Source organism: Pyrus communis, chromosome 17 (genome assembly GCF_041283825.1).
Source record: "Pyrus communis isolate YQ-2024b chromosome 17, ASM4128382v1, whole genome shotgun sequence".
Lineage (NCBI taxonomy): Eukaryota > Viridiplantae > Streptophyta > Magnoliopsida > Rosales > Rosaceae > Pyrus > Pyrus communis.
In genome coordinates this window covers 11,653,747-11,673,397 of record NC_142581.1, presented here as the reverse complement: position 1 = coordinate 11,673,397, position 19,651 = coordinate 11,653,747, and the positions used below count along the sequence as shown (strand labels likewise).

The 19,651-nt window shown below is 40.3% G+C and overlaps 1 pseudogene; it reads left to right on the top strand.

The window, feature by feature from the left end:
- Positions 1–1,861: 1,861 nt before the first annotated feature.
- Positions 1,862–19,651, top strand: part of LOC137749242 (GDSL esterase/lipase 1-like) — a 94,813-nt pseudogene continuing 77,023 nt past the window's right edge.

Below are 19,651 nucleotides of genomic sequence, written 5' to 3'. Positions count from 1 at the left end.
TTGATTTATATGGTAAGAATTGAGAATAAAATTGAAAAAAAAAATAGAAAAAAGTGTATGAACAATATGTGACAACTATTAACATGTATGTACAAAACCAAACACGATGTTTGAAAATATTGGTGACTTAAACAATTAATTTTCAGAAACATAGAAATATCAATCACTGTTTTTCAAGAATTGTGGTCCATTTATTTAAATGCAATGGCATCTAACGTAATTTTATAAAGAAAAAAGGGCTTCTGATAATCTAAATGGTGGCACATTTTAAGGAGGTAGTTTGATCAAAGGTTTAAAACACACAAATGTTTAATAAAAGAAAGAGTAAAATGAGACATCTCAATCCAAATGCCCCACTAATAATTCAAGTTGATTGCAACTAGATATTTTCACAAATTGTGAGAATAGGGACAAAATAGTTGGGAATAGAAAAAAGTAAATGTAAAGGACACAAAAACATAATTTTTTTTTAAATATATTAAACTAGAGGGCACAAGAGTCTTTATTGTGTCTGTGTAAATTAATAAAAAAAATTTCCACCTCTGACATGCAGGCTGGACACAAAGTTTTGTGTTCAAATTTTAGTAGGCACAAATACCCGACACAAACTAATGTGCTTTTATGTTAGAGGGCACATTTGAGGTATTTTGGTGCTCAATGGAATTTAAAAAACACAAATATATATTTGTGCTTAATGAAAATGAGAAGGGCACAAATCAATTGTGTTCTTAGCCCATTTTTCTTGTAGTGATGCTAAGGTATGACACATGAGATTTGTGACAGGGATATGATTCTTGTTACAGAGATAGGATTCAAGCCTAAGGAAGCTATGTTGTTATACTGTGATAATCACACAGCGAGAGAGATAACTAATAGTCCAATTCAGCATAATCGCACAGAGCATGTGGAAGTGGACAGACATTTCATCAAAGAGTTAGACGTCAAATTGGTGGATATTTAATATGTGAGGCCTGAAGATCAATTAGCAGATGTATTAACTTATGCAATGTCAGCAAGGGTATTTCAAGACTCACTTGACAAGTTGGGCTTGAGAAATATCTACAACCAACTTGAGAGGGAGTGTTGGTGTGAGTCAACCATATATTTTGGGAATGTAATTGTATAAATAGGATTCCTGTTTCCTAATATAGAAGAACCCTCGTACAACTATATTATTCCTCCAAGAGAAAAGTAGTTTACCACGATTAAACCCTAAACCTAGACCCTTATCTAATGATGCTGTTTGAAATTCGTTTACGTATGTGATTAGCCAAGCCACACAAAAAATTCCTAGTCCAAATTTGTTATTTATAATTTTAGTACTGTTTGAAATTCGTTTTCGTATGTGATTAGTGAAAGCAACTTTGTATACATTTCAAATTGTGTGATGAGCACCTATATTGGACAAAACAAATTGTAGTCATTTACTTTTTTCCCCAAGAAAATCACACCTATATATTGATACGAATAAAAGGAGAAGATATAACACATACAAAACCAGAAGAACCCTCGTACAACTATATATATTCCTCCAAGAGAGAAGAATAATTTGCAACGATTAAACCTAAACCTAGACCTTTATCTAATGATGCTGTTTGAAATTCGCTTACGTATGTGATTAGCCAAGCCACACAAAAAACTCTTACTCCAAATTTGTTATTTATAATTTTAGTACTGTTTGAAGTTCGTTTTCGTATGTGATTAGCTCAGAAACTTTGTATACATTTCAAATTGTGCGATGAGCACCTATATTGGACTTAACAAATTGTAGTCATTTACTTTTTTTCCCATGAAAATCAGACACCTATATATTGATATGAACCAAAGGAGAAGATATAACACATACAAAACCAGAACAAAAATGGCAACCTTAAGGTTTCAAATATGTATTCTGGCATTCTGTGCAAGTCTTCTCATTCCAAGCAGCTACAGCCATGGCAAGAAAAAGCAAGCTGCCTTGTTCATCTTTGGTGATTCAATATTTGATGTCGGAAATAGTAACTACATCAATACTTCCAGTTTCTTTCAGGCACATAATTGGACATATGGGGAAACCTTCTTCAATTACGCCACCGCGAGAGATTCTGATGAGATAGAAAATAAAGGTTGAGTATAATTTTGCTCGGATAACTATCCCTTCTGTATATTCATCCTTATATAGAGATTACAAAAGAGAGTTTGATGTAGAACAAACTCTTGTATAATAAACAGATAATACAAGTGATAATTACAAGTGATAAATGGATTAATCCAAAATACAAAAATCAGATAAGCTCACAGCTAGGACTTATCAGCATCTTTTAAATGTTCTTGCATCTGTTGCGGCTGCTGTTGCGGTTGTTGCGGCTTCTGTTGGCCAGAGGAAATATTTGAATTTCCTCTTGGCGGGCTGGATGGTTTATCACGCCCCCGCAAGTTGAGCGGTCGACGATGAACGGGAAGCTTGGACAGAAGAAAATTGAAACGTGCTGTGGACAAACCTTTGGTAAGGAAATCGGCAAGTTGGTCTTGGGTGGCAACAAACTCCACAGTAAGTTCGCGATGAGTTACCTTTTCACGGATGTAGTGATAGTCCACCTCCACGTGACGAGTGCGAGTATGGAAAACCGGATTAGATGCCAAAGAGATCGCTGAAATATTGTCACACCAAATTTTAGGAGGTGATAAAGGAATACGAAGATCATTAAACAACTTGCGAAACCAGGAAATAGTGGCAGCAGTATACGCAAGTTGCTGATACTCAGATTCAGTGCTCGAACGAGAAACCCCGCGTTGCTTCTTTGAACTCCATGAGATAAGATTGGTGCCCAAAAAAATACAGTAACCCCCAGTAGACTTACGGTCATCAAGATCACCAGCATAGTCAGCATCAGCATAAGCCACAAGATTCAAAGAACTTGGCTTGTACACTAAACCATGGTCAGGAGTAGTCTTCAGATATCGTAAGATACGTTTAACCGCGATCCAATGAGTAGTAGTAGGACGATGCATGTACTGACATACTTGATTGACGGCAAAGGCGATATCTGGTCGAGTGAAGGTGAGATACTGAAGAGCACCACCCACACTACGAAATTCAGTTACATTGGAAAGTGGTTCACCATCATACAAGCTGAGACGACGACCACTAATGGCAGGAGTGGAGACAGGTTTGCAATCCAACATGTTGGTGCGTGTAAGTAAGTCCATGACATATTTAGCTTGAGACATATGCATACCATTCGCAGAACGATGAACTTCCATACCCAAAAAATAACTTAAAGGACCTAGGTCTTTCATGGAGAATAGCCGAGCCATTTCTTGAATTAAGAAAGAAATGGTAGAGGTATGATTTCCAGTTATAAGTATGTCATCCACGTAAATGAGTAAATAGATGGTGACGGAACCATGAGAATAAATAAATAGAGAAGAATCTGCCAGAGATGCAACAAATCCTAAGTTCTCCAAATGATTGGAAAAACATTGAAACCAAGCTCGTGGAGCTTGTTTCAATCCATATAATGAGCGTCGAAGTTGACAAACATGAGTGGGATATTGTGGATCAACAAAACCAGTGGGTTGTCGCATATAAACTGCATCAGAAATGGTGCCATGTAAAAAGGCATTTTGGACATCCAATTGTCTTATAGGCCAAGAAAAATGCACAGCAATGGACAAGATCATACGGATGGTAGAATGAGTAACAACTGGACTGAAAGTCTCACCATAATCAATACCTTCTTGTTGATGAAAACCATTGGCCACTAAACGAGCCTTATAGCGCTCAATGGAGCCATCAGAACGTCGCTTGATGCGAAAAACCCACTTGTTAGGAAGAACATTCATGTGAGACTGAGGAGGAATTAAAACCCATGTTCCCGCACGTTGTAGTGCATTAAACTCATCAGCCATAGCTGTACGCCATTCTGGATACTTTTGAGCCTGTGAAAAACATGTAGGTTCTGCAATAATATTAGTAGAGGACACATGAGCATACTTGGGATTCTGTTTATGAATACCAAGTTTTGCTCGAGTAACCATTGGATGCATTGAATTACTCATATTGGAAGAGGAAGATGTCGGTGGTTGAGACAAGGGAATGGACTGAGGTATATGGACTGAAGGGTGAAGCGGTGACTGAGAGTGTGCAGGCCTAGTGGGGTGGGAAGGAATGAGTGGGATGGCAGGCTGTAAAGAAGAGTTGACGTGTTGGAGAGGGGCAATAGGTACAGGTTGAAGAGGTGGGGGTAGTGAGGCGGTGAGTGGTGGGGTAGATGTAGGATTGGGATATGTGTGGTCACGGGTTTGACTAGGGATGGGGGGGTGGGATGGTCCTATTTCATGGATAGGGGGAGGAGGCATAGTCTTTCCAGAAACAGTAGGAGAACATAAGGATGCATATGGAAATGAGGATTCATCAAAAATGACATGTTTTGAAAGAAAAACTCGCCCATTTTGAGGATCAAGACAATGATAGCCCAATTGATTTAACGAGTAGCCTAGAAAAATGCATTTGCGAGATCGAAATTGAAGTTTATTATTATTGTAAGGACGAAGATACGGAAAACACGCACAACCAAAAACTTTCAAAAATTCATATGTGGGATCTCATTGAAATAATTTAGTATATGGTGAAACAAGGTTGAGAACTTTGGTTGGAAGACGATTTATTAAATAATTTGCCGTATGAAAAGCCTCAGCCCAATATGTGGGAGGCATTTTAGCATGAGCTAGTAACGTTAAACCAGTTTCAACCAAATGACGATGCTTACGTTCAGCCATACCATTTTGCTCAGGATGATGGGGACATGTATAACGATGAAGAATCCCATGAGTTTCAAAATATGTTTTAAAAGCATTGTTGACATATTCACCACCACCATCCGTTTGGAAAGTTTTAATTTTAGTATTGAACAAATTTTCCACTTGATTTTTAAATTTGACAAAAGTGGCATAAACATCAGATTTTAACTTAAGTGGATACAACCAAGTGTAACGAGAAAAATCATCAAGAAAAACCACATAATACTGGAAACCAGAAATAGACAAAGTGGGTGATGACCAAACATCCGAATGAATTAATTGCAATGGAAAGTGAGAAATAGAAGTAGACAAAGAAAATGGCAATTTCTTGCTCTTCCCTAATGGGCATGAATGACAAAAAGAATCAGAGACATGTCTGGTAATAGACAATTTTCGACATGAAATTAAATGTTTTAAAATGAAATGAGATGGATGACCCAAACGCGAGTGCCAAACACGATCATCCACCCGGACTCCAACATAGGCAATGGCTCCATTGTTTTATTGTTAGCACTTGTAGCATCAAGAAAACTGGAATAGGGATAAAGACCAGTGCTACTCCGGCCGGATAAAAGGATCTTCCCCGTGCATGAATCCTGGACACGAAAATAATTAGGATGCAATACAAAATAACAATCATGATCAGAAGAAAATTTGTTAATGGAAAGAATATTATGAGAGACATTAGGGCAGTGGAGGGTATTAGAAAGAAGATAGGATTTGGTAGGGTATGAATATATGAATTTCCAATATGAGAAATTTGCAAACCTGTGCCTCCATTGACTCCATTCACTTGATCAGTACCATTGTATTCGTGGGAATTGGTAAGCTGGGTAGCATCATGAGTGATGTAGGTATTAGCACCCGAGTCGAGAAGCCACGTGGTGGCAGGTGGTACAGGAGGAGCACGAGAAGAGCTTTGAGCAACATAGGCGGAGAGACTAGCAGAAGGTACATGTCCTTCATATGAAGCATTCTTGCGATTAAAACAGTCAATAGTTGAGTGTCCATACCGTCGACATATCTGACATTGAATCTTACCACCCTTGAACCGATCGTGGGATGGAAGACCACCGGGAGCAGTACCCAAAATACTAGAACGGGGATGGGCATTGGAGGAAGAGCCAGAAAACGAGCCTCTACGAGAACCAGAGAAAGATCCACCCCGAGAACCAGATAAAAAACCTCTACGAGAGCCAGAGAATGAGCCACCACGAGGTGGGTTTGTAGAAAGACGATGATCACGAGTCGCAGCCATAGCTGTGACATTAGAATCACCAGAAGAGTAAACGTCAACTGACGACGTTCAGCACTAAGCAACAAAGCTTCAAGAGCAGCATAGGAAATTGGTGTTTCACGGGCTTGAATGGATGCAACAGTATGCTCATACAACGGACCAACATTGTTCATTATGGTCGCAACTAAGTCTTCATCAGTGATAGGAGACCTAGACAGGGCAAGCTGATCAACCAAAGAATTAAGTTTGTCCAAAAAATCCATGATAGAAAGATCACCACGGCGCTGATTCATGAGCTCCCCACGGAGCTGAACAACCCGGTTATGTGAAGAAGACGCATACCAGTCTTGAAGAGTGCGCCACGCATCAGCAGTGCAGACTTTGTTCACAATAACATAGAGAACGTTGGGAGTTAAAGAACTCGCCAACCAAGAAAGGACCAGTTGATCTTGCTGTATCCAAGCCTCATACAGTGGATTAACAGTATCAGTCACTGTGCCATCAGTGTCAGACAGAAAGGCAGGTGGACAAACGGTAGAGTCGTCCACAAAGGAAAGCAGACCACGGCTACGAAGGAGAGGAAGGAATTGAGCCCTCCAGAGAGGGTAATTGGTACGGTCTAATTTAATAGTCAAAAAAGTGGTGACATTAGGGTGGGAAATGGTATGTGCAGCGGGTAAAGCCATTGAGATGGGAGAAGGGTTTGAGTCGTTGGACAGAGAGAGGATGATAGCAAGATAGAAAATAAAGGTTGAGTATAATTTTGCTCGGATAACTATCCCTTCTGTATATTCATCCTTATATAGAGATTACAAAAGAGAGTTTGATGTAGAACAAACTCTTGTATAATAAACAGATAATACAAGTGATAATTACAAGTGATAAATGGATTAATCCAAAATACAAAAATCAGATAAGTTCACAGCTAGGACTTATCAGCATCTTTTAAATGTTCTTGCATTTGTTGCGGCTGTTGTTGCGGTTGTTGCGGCTTCTGTTTGCCAGAGGAAATATTTGAATTTCCTCTTGGCGGGCTGGATGGTTTATCATGATGGTCGTCTAATTTCGGATTTCATCGGTAAGATGCTGTAAATAATGAATTGTTATATATGGTCTTCAATACTAGTGAATAATTTGCAACCGATTTTAAAATTTCTATTAATGATGCAGTCGAGTATGCAAAACTGCGATTTATACCGCCATATTTACAACCCGGGTTCGACAATTATATTTATGGGGTGAACTTTGCATCTGGTGGGGCTGGTGCTCTTGCAGAAATTCATCAAGGATTTGTATGTGGTCTTGCTTATATATATCGAATATGTTCCACCATTTGTCGAGACTACTCATTTTGCCAATCTATATTACGTCTTCTCTTCATTAGCATGACCTTGTTATTCTTGTATACAGGTGACAGACCTTAAAACTCAACTAAGGTATTTCAAGAAAGTCGAGAAACAGTTGAGGCACCAACTAGGTGATGCAGAAGCGTACACATTTATATCAAACGCTGTTTATTTGATTAGCATTGGAAGCAATGATTATTTACCCCCATTCCATTCAAATTCAAGTTTGTTTGAACCCCACTCACATGAAGAATATGTTGGCATGGTGATTGGAAATCTCACAAATGTGATCGAAGTAAATACTTTCTGTTTACTTTCTCAAAAATATGAAATACATATGATACATTTTGATACTAGTTTCTTCTTCTGAAACTTCGAATGAGTTACTCTACTTCATATACATTTGTCAGGAAATATACAAGAAAGGAGGAAGGAAATTTGGTTTTGCATGTTGAGAATTAAGCTGCCTACTGATGCGTGATTTATATGCACACAAACTAAACCCTATTTGTGACAATTGTAGTAATGATGTAAGTAGGGATCGTTCTAACCGGGGATTAACTAGGGATGCTAAACACTTGACTCAAATAAATAAAACTAACTTTTAAAACACTAAGACAAACTAAAAGACTCAAAACAAGTTCAAAAGACTCCAAATACTTAAAAACATAAAATAAGACAAATCAAATGATTAAGACTTAACAAAATAGAGGGGGGAATTGTGGTTGGACGAGATTAAATTAAACGGACAGATTATAATTTAAAACAGATAGTAAAGATGAATGTGATGAAAATATGGATGATGGAATAGCTAAGGGGTTCTTCTCCACACATGTTACACTTGCATACAAAATTGATTCTCAGTTGGTCTTTCGATAAATTATGAAACTCAATGCTCCAAGTTAATTAGGTCCGCTTAAATTAACTTTCAGATTTCCCTGGATTCGTTGGATTGAATGGAATACGCATTACAACCAAATTATTCTTAATCAAAGTCCCTAACTATGGAATACGCATGATAGAGACATTCAACAAAGATCATTAAGTTCAACGGAAATCATAAACATCGACGAGGCATTCGTTACTATGGAATACGCATGAAACTTATGCCAAGAATTCGTTTAACGCGATTGTTTATAAGCAACCTCCACTACTTGTGAATATAAGTTCATAACGATTAGGTGAAATTCACTTATATTCTAGCGTCATATTTATGCATGAAAATTAAGCTTGCAATCTCAATGAACATACATAAATAAGTTATCAATCAAACAGTTAAACGAATTGAATCCACAACTTATGAAATTCCAACCAAACGTAATCAATTCAAAATGCAAATATAAACATAGTTTCGAATCACCCCCTAGCTAAAGGGGGTTTAGTTCCTCATAACTTTGAAATCAAAGAAACACCTAAACATTCCAACAACTCAAACTTGAATTGTATGAACGTTTAGGCACTCTTATCTTCCATTCTCATATGTACAAAACAAAGAGAATTAAATTTAAACTTTGAAATCAAAGAAACACCTAAACATTCCAACAACTCAAACTTGAATTGTATGAACGTTTAAGCACTCTTTTCTTCCTCGTTGTTGTAGCACAAGGTCTAAGGTGAGCTTTGGGGATTATGTGAAGTGTTTTGGAGGGATGGGAAATGGTTGGATAGTGGCTGCAATGGAGGAGAAAAACTGCACAGAAATGGAAATGATTTGCGGCACAAGGGTTGTGTTTGTGTTGTGTGAAGTGTTGTGAATGGAAATATGAGATGAATCCATTGTGGCTAGGTTGCATGCTTATTTATAGGTAAATGAGAGGGAACATGACAGCTTGGAATAGGTGGAAATGTGGCTGCAAGTTTGGTGAATGATTATGAGTGAATGCATGTGAATGTGGCTAGGTTGGAAAGCTGGAATTTCTGGAATTGTAATGTACCCCACGGCATTGATTGTGTTTGAGTGTTTGTGGCTGCAATGTTTGTTGGTTAAAGATGCATGTGGATGTATTATACAATGGGAAAGTATGTGATTGACAATTAGGGTGAATGGTGGCTGCAATGATGAAGTGTGATGGCTGAAAATGCAAGGGAAGTGCACGGCATTGATTAGTTTTAGGTGCATGTGGCTGCAATGTTTGTTTGATGATGATGCATGTGATGGGTGGGAACAAAGGGGGAAACATGGCACAAGGGTGCTTGAGTGAATGATTGAATGTGCATGTGGATTAAAGAATGAGTGGTGGTGTAATGATGAAGTGAATGCATGTGTTGATGACTAGGTTAGTGGGTGGAAATCTGAAAATGGCATAAGGGAATGGGAGCTAATAAATAATGCATGTAGGGTTAGGAAATAAAATCATAACTTAAAGGGGGATGATTAAAGGGTGTTGAAAGGTTTTGCATGGCTTTGAAGTGATTGTGGATTGGGCTAGAGTTTAAGTACATGAAATGGACCCAAATTGCTCCTCCTTGCATGGCAAGGAATGGTGTTTGTGTTAAGCCCATGGCAAGGTGTTATGTGATTGGGTTAGGGCCATTGTTTTGTGTCTTCAAGTGCATACAAGGCCTTCAAATTCGTCCATCCTCTTGGCTCCATGGATAAGCTATCCAATCCATGCCCAAAAATGCTCCAAATGGCCTCAAAATGCACTTTCTTGCTCCCTAGGCCCTTAGAACCTGAAAACACACAAAAGAAGCATAAAGGACTAAAATAACGAGAGAAACATAACGTAAATGCACGAGAACAAGCCATTTAAGTCGCATGAATATGCTCCTATCAAATACCCCCACACTTAGCTTTTGCTAGTCCTCGAGCAAAACAGAATAAAAACAAATAAACAAAACGACACTAAACACGTAAAACACAACCTAAACCTTCCAACAACCGTCTTAGGGATTTCCAATGCACATGACATGTTAAAAATCATCATTCTCACAAATTTTAGTCATCTTCACACTTACGTACATTCTTAATCATAGTCACCATATACTAGTTCACAATTAAGCATTTAAAACCATGTTTTGAATGTAGTAACATGCCTTAGAGAATTTGCTCAATTCCTTACAAGATATGCACTCGATTTTCACTCAGAATTTCTAACTACACACCCTAATCTAGTCATATGTGAGAAGATTGATGTAACATGAAAACGAACACTCACATATAAGTATCACAAAGAACGCAATTTCTGGAGTTAATAAGCATGTTTAGATATGATCTCATGAATGGAATGCTACTACTTAGACGCGAGAACCAGTGACACCATAAGCTCATACCAAGTTCAAACTCCACAAATTGAAATACACAACACTCAAGATAGAAGTCAAGGGTTGTAACGGGGCTTGGGGTATGTGGATAACAAAGAAGGGATATGGAAAACAAAGGTTCTTAAAGAAATAGTGAGCAAAGCATTTGAATCAACTTAGAATTCACTTTTGAATGAAAACTCAACTTTTGAACAAAAAGGGAGAATTTAGACAATTTACGCCCAGAATTGGTGTTTTGGAACCTTTCTTCAATCACTTATTCTTTTCTCTTTTTTTTTTTTTTTTTTTTTTTTTTTTTTTTTTTTTTTCTTTTCTTTTGAATCTCAAAACATAAACACTTAAACATTCTCTCCCCCACACTTATTTTCTTTCATAATGTAACTCAAAAGGAATTCAATTAAGTCATGCTCACTATCTTTTAAGAACAAGGGTGGGGATTGTCCTAAACTAGGCTAGGTGAGGAAAAAGTGGGTTAACAAAGAACATGGGCTAACACGGCTCAACGGGGGTACAACTTACAACATATACGAAATATGGGAAGTGAGGCTATTTGGCTATGGTGGCAACTACACAACTTCATCTTGAATATGTGTTATGCAAATCAATAACATGCTTTGAATGAAATGGGCATGAGTTCTAGCATTTGGAACTATATGATGAAACGCCTTCTAAGTAGTAACCAAGCAAAGAATAATGAGATCATGCAACGACTTTAGAAAACAAGAAATCACAGATTATACTCTCCAAAGAACGTTATAGGCTCAAGTCTCTCAGGGTTGTAGCGTTTGTTTGAGTTCCTTCCTTCAAGCGTGTTAAAAAAACGAATTTTTTTTCTTTTATGATTGCATGTGAAGTCATACATTATAACCATAACCAAGCATATACCAAGAGTAAATCAAACTTTTCTCTATGTTTATAACTCTTTCTAACCGTCATGCAATTATAAACCAAATCCTTATCATTGTGTTGGAAGGTACCCTAAGACACAAACTCACAAAAACGACTCAAAACACTCTTTTTAGGCTTTTCAAAACAATTTTTCAAATTTTTATGTGCTTTTCGGAGTTATAAAAACAAAACATACTAAAACACTCTAAAACAACTTAAAAACACCTTAAAACAGCAAGGAACAACATTTGAAGTTATGGGTGATAAAATCCCACGAATTTGCATTAACAACATTAGTTACCCCCCCCACACTTAAATCAAACATTGTCCTCAATGTTTTAAGCATAGATTCACACAAAACATAAGTAAACACACAAACAACAACTAAACATACTAAACATGGCAGAATGTAATTAACAAAGAGAAGAGTTTAGGGACGCAAATCTGGTTATGGAGTGTAAATTCCCTCTTCTCTTTGTTGATTGCATTGAGGCTTGATCTTGATGATTCCACAGGCTTACTCTCGAACTGGTTTCCGCCCATCATTGATTTTCCTTTGTGCTACTGGGCTGGAGGATTCTTTTGGTCTTCCCCGAAGGTCTGAGCTTACCCCTTTGGTCTGTTTCTTTGTTCAATCTTTCCAATTCGTATTGAAAAGGGTTGGAGGATAACTCAGCCTATGTTTGTCTCCACATGCTTCAATGTATCATTTTCACTTGCCTTACTCGCTCCCTTTTGCAGAAGTGGTCCCTTCTCCCGAAGTGTATCAACCGTTGAAGATGACTACTCGAGAGCAACGCTAGGTAAGCAATCAGGAATAGATCCCAGGCAGTTGGCTCCAGATCGGAAGACTGACTCCAAGTGCCGGCTGATTGCTTCTTTTACTCTGCCATGCGAGTAAGAACAAGGACAAAGAAAAAGACAGGGAAAGAGCATGATATGAGATACTTTTGCTTTTGACCTTGATGATATGAGATACCTTTGCTTTTGAAGAAGCGGTGAATGAATCAGCACATGTATTTGTTGTGCTGTTTCCTCCTGGGTCATATGTACTCCAGGCATCTGGTATCATCTTTGGGGAAGAAGAAAGAATTGAGTATTTCGAAAGGCTTTGCTGGGAGTGCGCCCTCAGAGGTGAGGGAGAGTTGGGCATTCTCTTCAGGTTTGCCTTGCCATAAAAGACGAAGGTCGACATATATAGAGAAAATATCAAGTGGTGGTACTGTGTTTTTACCCTTGTCGACAAATGTCTCTTCGATATCTGAACGACGCCTTTTCGATTTCTGAGCAGGCGCCCCTTCGATTTCTGAACGACACGTAGTAGTGCGGATGCGGCTCCTTTTGACAAAGCTGCACGCGTTTTCTGAAAAGCAGAGAAAGTGTCGCCGAACTTTGCGCTTGTCGGCTAAAGAGGTGTAGTTGCGATGATGGCCTCCACGTGTTTTCAGCTTTGTCAGATATCTTTTGACAAAGTTGAACGCGTCTTCTGAAAAGCCGAGAAAGCGTCGCCTAAATTACGCCGGAAAATCTGGCTCTTTGAATCGGTGGACGCGTCGCCTTGGCTTTTTATAGAGCTATCAATCACCCCAACATACACACTCTGAAGAATTCCCATTCTTGAAAATCGACTCCGGCCCTTTGAAATTTAACTCCATCCCTTCTCTTTGAACACTTTTGAAAAAAATGGCAAACTCATCGAACCTTAGCTTGGAATTGAGCCTTAGCAGTGATACGGGCGCACCGCGTCAAGGTAACGTATGGCGCCCTTCTTTCTTTTCTTCTAACGGTCCTCTCACAGGTGAAGACTCCGTGATGCAGGACGCCACAACAGCTACAATAGTAGCTAGGAACCTCCTCACTCCGAAAGATAGTAGGCTGCTGTCAGGACGGTCCGATGAGTTGGCCGTTCAAGAGTCCCTCGCACTTAGTGTTCAGTGTGCGAGTTCTGTGTCCAACATGGGCCAACGCCTGCTTGCCCGCTCCCGTCAGGTGGAATCATTGATGGCAGAGGTGGAAAGTCTCAAGCAGGAGATCCAGCAGCTGAAGTATGAGAATAGAAGTTTGCACGTGCTTGCAAACAACTATTCGACGGGCATGAAGAGGAAGCTTGATGAGCTGCAAGAGTCTAAAGGTCGGATTCACAGTGACCGTCAAAGGTTTTCGTCTTTCCTCCAGAGGCACCTTTTTCCTGGCTCATCCAGCGCTTGGCCAAGTATTGAGGCCTGGAATGCTCTATCTTCGATGCCTCCCGCTCCGATGCCTTCTGCTCCTATGCCTTCTGTTCCTATGCCTTCCGCTCCGATGCCTTCTGTTCCTACGCCTTCCGCTTCAAGAGTAAAGCCACGTAGTGGGGCCTCAAGCAAACAACCTTTGTGAAGCACCATCTTTCTTTGTTTAGCAGTGCCTATCAATAAATCAAACATTTTCTCAATGTTACAATCATAGACTCACACAATTAATAAACAAACAAACAATAACAACTAAACAACCTAACAAGGCAGAAATGAAATAGCAACAAAGAGAAGAGTTTTTTTTAGGAATCTGGATTTGGAGTGCTTTCTAAGTCTTCCTTTGTTGAATGCATGGGTTGCCTCCCAAGTAGCGCTTTCTTTTACGTCTTGCAGCCGGACGGTACCTCCGTTTAAGCTTGACTAGGTTCCACGGCATGGAGGGGTACCTCCTCCACGACATGCTCCTCAAACATCTCGTAATAGGGCTTCAATCGATGCCCATTCACTTTGAATTCTTGCTGCGTCCTTGAACTTTTGATTTGCACTGCACCATGAGGGAAAACATTAGTAACAACAAACGGGCCAATCCATTTAGAATGCAACTTACCAGGAAACAAACGTAGGCGAGAGTTGAAAAGTAACACTTTCTGCCCAACTGTGAAGGTCTTGGTTCGAATCATTTTATCATGGAATGCTTTGGTCTTGGCTTTGTACATCCGGGCATTCTCATAGGCTTCATTCCGAATCTCCTCAAGTTCATTCAATTGGAGCTTCCTATGAACTCCCGCTGCATCTATGTCCATGTTGAAAGTCTTCACGGCCCAATGTGCCTTGTGCTCTAACTCTACGGGCAAATGACATGGCTTACCATAGACGAGCCGAAAAGGTGACATCCCAATGGGTGTTTTGTATGCCGTACGATATGCCCACAGTGCATCATCTAAATGTAAGCTCCAATCCCTCCTTGTTGGTCCAACGGTCTTCTCCAAAATTTGTTTGATTTGTCGGTTAGACACCTCGGCTTGGCCATTTGTTTGAGGATGGTAAGGTGTGGAGACCTTATGGTTGACATGGTACTTTCTTAGCAACGCCTCAATGGTCCGATTGCAAAAGTGAGACCCTCCATCACTTATGATTACTCTCGGCATTCCAAACCTAGCAAAAATGTTAGTTTTCACGAAATCTGCAACCACCTTAGAATCGTTAGTACGGGTGGCTTTTGCTTCCACCCATTTAGAAACATAATCAACGGCTAGCAAGATATAAGTGAAACCATAAGATGGAGGGAAAGGGCCCATGAAATCAATGCCCCAAACATCAAAAATTTCAACATTAAAGACAGGGGTTTGCGGCATTTGGTCATTGGTACCTATGTTACCCATTCGTTGGCAACGATCACAAGACATACAAAAGGTTCTAGCATCCCTAAATATAGTCGGCCAATAAAAACCACACTCTAGAACCTTGAGGGCAGTGTGTTGTGTGCCAAAATGACCACCACATGCATATGTGTGACAAAAGCTTAGAATTGAGTGAAATTCAGAATCATGCACACATCTACGTACAATTTGATCTGAGCAATATTTCCACAAATAAGGGTCATCCCAAACATAGAAACGTGCATCATTTTTAAGCTTATCACGTTGGTGCTTGTTTAGTTCATTTGGAATTTGTTTAGCCACCAAGTAATTCACTAAATCTGCATACCATGGTTCACTTACCTTAATGGATAGCAGCTGCTCATCGGGAAAAGTTTCAGGGATAGGTACGGCATGTTCATGCTCCTCGTGGATCATTCGGCTTAAATGGTCAACCACTACATTCTCGCTTCCTTTCTTATCCCGGATTTCAATATCAAATTCTTGAAGAAGAAGAATCCAACGGATAAGCCTCGGCTTTGCTTCCTTTTTCGTGATCAAGTACCTCAAAGCTGCATGATCAGAATAAACGATTACTTTAGTACCAATTAAATATGAACGGAATTTATCTAAAGCAAAAACCACAGCTAGAAGTTCTTTTTCCGTCGTGGAGTAGTTCAATTGGGCATCATTGAGAGTCCGAGAGGCATAGTATATGACATGCGGCCGCTTGTCTCTTCTTTGTCCTAGAACAGCTCCTAATGCATAGTCGGATGCATCGCACATGAGCTCGAACGGAAGGCTCCAATCTGGAGGTACAATAATGAGGGCTGAGACTAGCTTCTCCTTGAGTTGGTTAAATGCCGAATTACACTCTTCATCAAACTTGAATGGCACATCTTTTTGAAGCAATCGGCAAAGAGGGTTGGACATCTTGGAGAAGTCCTTGATAAAACGCCTATAGAACCCTGCATGGCCAAGAAACGAACGTACCTCTCTAACCGAAGTAGGAGAGGGTAAGTGACGTACAAGGTCTATTTTCGATTTATCTACTTCAATTCCTTTTTCTGAAACAATATGTCCTAAAACTATACCTTGTTTCACCATAAAGTGACATTTCTCCCAATTCAAGACAAGGTTAGTTTCAACACATCGTTTCAAAATTAAGGTTAGATTATCCAAGCAATTATCAAATGAACTCCCAAACACACTGAAATCATCCATGAAAACCTCAATGATCTTTTCAACAAAATCGGAAAATATACTTACCATACACCTTTGGAAAGTGGCCGGTGCGTTGCATAAGCCAAATGGCATGCGACGATAAGCAAATGTTCCAAAGGGACATGTGAATGTGGTCTTCTCTTGATCATCCGAGGCTATCACAATTTGGTTATATCCAGAGTATCCATCAAGAAAACAGTAAAAGGCATGACCGGCTAACCTTTCGAGCATCTGGTCGATGAATGGCAAAGGAAAGTGATCTTTCCTAGTCATGGCATTTAGCTTCCGGTAATCGATACATACTCGCCATCCAGTCTGAATGCGTGTAGGTACGAGCTCATTCTCATCATTCTTGATAACAGTTACTCCGGACTTCTTGGGAACGACTTGAACTGGAGAGACCCAACGGCTATCGGAGATAGGGTAGATCACTCCGCAATCCAAAAGCTTGATTATTTCCTTCTTCACCACTTCCATCATCGGAGGGTTGAGACGGCGTTGAGCCTCTCGGGATGGCTTAGTCCCCTCCTCAAGAAGTATACGGTGCATGCATGTGGTAGGGCTTATTCCTTTAATGTCGGCCAAAGTCCACCCTATGGCCGTTTTGTGTTCTTGCAGCACCCTCACAAGCTTCTCCTCCTCCATTGCCGTGAGACTTGATGAAATGATGACGGGCAATGTTTCGCCTTCTCCCAAAAACACATACTTCAAATGGTCCGGCAACGGCTTAAGTTCAAGCGATGGTGCCTGAACAACAGAAGGTAGCATCTTAGTGGAAACTGAATTTGAAAGTGAGAGTGGAACCTTACCATATTGTTGTGGCAATGACTCAAGGGCTGCCACAACCTCAATTATTTCTTCACTAGAACCCATGGCAAAGAATTCCTCCTCCTTGCCGTGGCTTTGCATTGGCCCAAATCCTTCATTTTTGCACTCTATGGCCTTAGTGATGGTTGTTTCCAGGGCGTCCTCGTTCAATTCTTCAAGGTATACCTGCGCCAAAGAATCGATAACATCAATGGAAAAACAAGAATGGTCATCAACGGGATATCTCATAGTTTCAGAAATATTAAAATCAATCACTTCCCCATCGAATTCCATTGTCAAGGTGCCTTTGTATACATCAATCTTCATTCAGGACGTCTTCATGAATGGCCTACCAAGGAGAATCGGCAAAGATGTAGAATGGGCTGAATCCTCCATGTCTAGGACGTAGAAATCAGCCGAAAAAATTAAATGGTTCACCTGCACAAGCACATCTTCCAAAACTCCTTTTGGATACGCGTTAGAACGATCGGCCAATTGTATAATTACACCATCTTGTTTTAATTCACCCAAATTCATAGATGCATAAATAGAATAAGGCATGACATTTATGGATGCACCTAAATCAAGCATGGCATGTTCAAAACGATTATGTCCAATCACACAAGGAATCGTGAAACTACCGGGGTCTTTGCACTTGGTAGGCAGTTTACGTTGCAAAACAGCGGACACATTCTCGCTTACCTTCACTACCTCTTTGTTTGCCCTTCTTCTCTTTGTATTGCATAGGTCCTTGAGGAATTTAGCATACTTTGGAACCTGTTTGATTGCATCGAGAAGCGGTATGTTCACTTGCACCTTCCGGAACGTTTCAAGAATGTCCTTCTCGCTTTCTTCCTTTTTTTCTTGCATGAACCTGCGAGGAAAAGGTACATTGGGTAGATTAGGACGTGAAGTACATGAATTTGAACTTAAATTACCTGATTTGGCCGAGTTAGGGTGATTGGGGGCCTGCGGCATTGGGTTTTTCACCCTTACCGTGGGTGAGCTAGACACTTCCTCAGGTTGTGTCGTCTCTTCATCTACTTTCTGGGCAGATTTGGGATTGTTTGGCTCGGTCCCAACTTCTTTTCCACCCCTTAGGGTGATGGCCTTGGCGGATTCGAATCCTCCCTTTGGATTGACTGTGGTTGAGCTAGGAAGCTTTCCTTGCTCTCTAATCTGTCCAAGGAACTCAGAAATCTGCCCTATTTGTTTCTTCATATCCATCATCTCCTTCTCGTTATTTGCTATCCGGTTGTTTTGATTTTGCAACCCCTGCGAAATAGAGGTTAGTAATTGCATAGCTTGATCACTTTCCAAGGACGTACCTGAATGAGATGATGCCGAAGGTTGTTGGGGTTGTTGGGGTGCATACGGCTTGGAATAAAAACCAGAGGGGTTTTGCCTAAATCCTCCTTGTTGGGCAGCTTGTTGTGGCTCCCTCCATTTGAAGTTTGGATGGTCCCTCATCCGGCATTGTAAGTGTTCGAGTATGGGTTGTTTTGATTTTGTCCTTGGAAACCAATTGCATTGGCAGATTCCCACCCACCATTCTCGATTAGTTGAGGGCATTTGTCGGATGGATGCCCTTGAATTGAGCACACGCCACAAACTTGGTGTTCTTGTGCTTTTGGACCAATCACAACCTGAGAAACAAGAGAAGTAAGATTAGCAAGTTGTGATTGAATTTCAGAAATAGCACTCACCTCATTTACACTTTGTTGCCGTGGGGCTTCCCTTTGGCCCACTCCTTCATATTGTTGAGCGTTGAGCGCTCGGTTGGCTATGAGAATCTTGGCATCCCTTGGTGTTTTGTCCACCAATGCTCCTCCCGCTGATGCATCAAGCATTTGACGTTCGATAGGAAGGAGGCCCTCATAGAAATATTGAAGGAGAAGTTCCTCCTTCATTTGATGTTGAGGACATGAAGCTACAAGGCCCTTGAAGCGCTCATAATAAGCCGGGAATGTCTCACCATGATTCTGTTGAATACCACTAATTTTCTTCCGTAGGAGAATCACTCTCGAAGTAGGGAAGAATTTCTCCAAGAAAGCACGCTTCATACTCTCCCACGAAGTCACAGTTCCCGGGGCTAGTTCGTAGAGCCAATCTTTGGCCTTGTCCATAAGTGAAAATGGAAAGGCCTTCATCTTCAATATACTCCCATCCACATTGACGGGGGTCATGCTCGAACAAACCACCTCGAACTCCTTCAAGTGTTTGTTGGGGTCTTCCATAGACAAGCCATGGAACTTCAGAATATGGTGTAACAAACTGGATTTGAGTTCAAATTCCTCAGTCTTCCCCTCTGCAGCCGTGGGGTATTGGATACAAAGAGGCAATGCATTATCCAAACCCGAGGCCGAAAGCTCCTTGATGGTTCTATTATCTGCTGCCATGGCTTGTTCTTCTTCAAAAATCTGATCCGTGGGCTTTTCTTCTACACCTACTTCGTCTTCTTCAAGCCCAGGTTGTGGTGGAGGTTGTGGTGGCTCTTGTTGACTCCTCGTTCTC